Genomic DNA, 3,033 nt, shown 5'->3' with positions numbered 1-3,033 from the left:
GTGTTTTACCTTTATAATGAGAAAAAAGGTAGAAGATTTTAAATCAACAAGTCATGTATATTTTATATATAGCCATTTGTTGCATAGAAAAAGGAATTTCTTATATATGTAATAATGAACAAACAAGGCTAAATTTAGGTGGCTCTTACAATGTGGACTCGTATCAGTAAATGTACCAAATTATCATTTTACTTTTACATAAAGTTGATAATTCACTGCTGTGAAAACTAATCAGTATACAATTTATGAATTTAAAAAATAGCTATTCTATTCCCTAAGCATCTGTGGATATGTAAATAGGTTTTTTTCTTTTAAAAATCAATCTCAAACACATAATCCCTAAAGCCAAATTCTTCTTATGTTTCCCACGATAGTTAACTAATCTCGTTCTTTCCGCCCATCTCATGTCTCACTCCTGGGTGATCAGAGCACTTCTTGGCATGCCAATAAATTATATTGTCCATCTTTTCTGCCTATTAGCACAGAACATACACCATGATTATTTAGTGTCCTAAAATCTACCTTCAGGTATTCAATTTACAACAACAATAACAAAACAAGTTTTATATGTGTGTGACAACTTTTCAGATACAAAGGATCTTAGAAAACCATGTGTTTTCTCAAATTACAACTCACCAAAATTAATAAAAAGTCAAGAAATTTGCTAAGCATTCTGAAATAAAATATAAGCTAGAAAACCTCCGCTTGTCATTTTAAATTGGATTTTAGATTAAGGTTGTTTTTGCTTCCCTTATATTTCTGTTTTAGAAGGAAAATTAAAAATTCTGGAACATTTTCCATTCTGAAGTCATTTGGTTGTTAGCTTTGTACCTTTCAGACACTTGAGATGCTCAATAATACTGCAAGGTACAGTTCTTGCTGTGTGCTATTATTTGCAGTGCCATACAAAGAAGGGTTTTAAAACAGGAGAATATTAGAGTGGGGGAAGAAAAAAGATTCTATTTTTATATCCCATTAGACAGTTTACTGCCTTTCAAGACACCGATTATGAGGAATGGCCCATTACCAGTTTTTCAGGTTCTTGGAATATGTCTCAAAAGAATTTCTGTTACTGACTGCAGTCAGCTTTCAGACCTCTATCCTTGTTCCTGACAGATGCCCACAATGAACTCACCTATTTTTGTTTTGTTTTTTATTCTTGGAATGGGGATAGCTATAAAATCTGCTTCTCTTACTACATCTATTCCTCTTTTGATTTGATTCTAACACCCTATTAATACAATCTCTTTTCACATATCCTTTCCATTGTGATAATACTTTCCCAGGGTTACAAGAAAGGACAATGAGATTTGCTAGTCTGCAGAGCAACACTGTTAATTTCTTGATCACGGCATAGGTGACAATACCATTCAACATTGTCCATGTTATGACAAAATTACTGATTCTCTATTGCTCATAAATGTTAAACCCTTCATCTGTGAAATTTCACGTTCTTCTTTTTTCTCACAAGCCAAATCCTTATTTAGAACATGGCTTCTGTTTAGAATGCTATGTACAACTCTGAATTCTAGGCTTCTAGCATTTTATCCTTTCATTAACTGTAAAATCCTATAACCTGAAAATACATAATAGATAAAAGTCAAGTATACAGAACATATGTAAGAATAAGACACACACACAAATCCAGAAGGAAAATGGGCAAAGCATGTGAACCAGCAATTCACAGAAGAAACAAACCCAAGTGGCCAAGAAACATACAAAAAAACCAAAAAACAAAAAACACACTTAATTTGATTATAATCTCATCTGTTACTAGAAAGGCATAGAAATCACACTCATTTAGTTGGCTAAAATTTACAAGTTTCATTATATCAAATATTGACATGCTAAGAGGAAAACAGATACATTCTTAGTACTGGTGGGAGTATGCAGGAGCAATTTGGAAGTATATACTAAAAATTAAAAATGTGCATACCCAGTACTTCTATTTCCAGATGTCTACTATACAGAACTATTCCCATGGTACACAAGGAGACTCATGCAAGTATATTAATACTCCAGTATTAGTAATCACACACACACACAAAAGGTGTCAATGAATTGTAGAATGACCAAATAAAATGTGTGACAGTCACCACTAAATTAACTGGAGTATGTGTATATTTAATCATATAAATTATATGTAAACAATACTCCATATATTCTATGTAAACATACATATATACTCATATGAAAGTGAGTATCAAAGTCAAAAATGTCATAGATTAAACTCAAAATAATGTTATCTTGGAGATACTGGAGAGAGGACAGGAATTGTAGATAATCATCAAAAAGACTTTGCTGTCCTAATAGTTTAAAGACTTAAAACATTTCTTATGTAGTTGAGTTTTTTTAATTCAAGAAATATATGAACTGTAAGGCAAACACTCTTTATTACTAAAGTTTTACTTTACAAATCAAACACGGAAAAAGTAAAATATCAATTCTTAGATTAATTCATTGTCTGGAAAAACTAGAGGCTTATAGGATTTTTTTTCTAATGAATTTCTCTTTTAAAAACCTTTGTATTCATTAACTGGATATCATTTCATGGGGTGTATTTGTGTGGGTATATATGAGTATGTCCATGCATGTGGAATATAGGGAATTCACACAGATCTATAACTGTGTGACTCTGGTTTGCAATGTGCAAATCAACTGATAATGCACAAATATATATATATATGATATAAAGTATGTCAATATGAATAATACAGATGTGTGAATGATAGTGCGCAAGTTATTTGACAATGCACAATGCACATTTTTAAGTATGTAGCATACACATGCTAGGCTAAGCAGTGTATAACTTAATCAGTATAAAATTCCTTACTTTAAAGTCTGTTTTTATATTAATTCCAAAAGAACAGCCATTTTTAAAATGTTTCCAGTTTATTAATTCAATATTTTAAAATAGACTATCAAAGAAATCATCTGGTTAATGTTTGATGTGCTTTTCATTTTGAAGTCTAATATCTTAGCAGAAGGTTGGACTTGATGATCTCATATGTTTAGTTTCAGCCCTAACGTTTA

Source organism: Rhinopithecus roxellana, chromosome 18 (assembly GCF_007565055.1).
Source record: "Rhinopithecus roxellana isolate Shanxi Qingling chromosome 18, ASM756505v1, whole genome shotgun sequence".
Taxonomy (NCBI): domain Eukaryota; kingdom Metazoa; phylum Chordata; class Mammalia; order Primates; family Cercopithecidae; genus Rhinopithecus; species Rhinopithecus roxellana.
Note: the sequence above shows the minus strand (reverse complement) of the source record.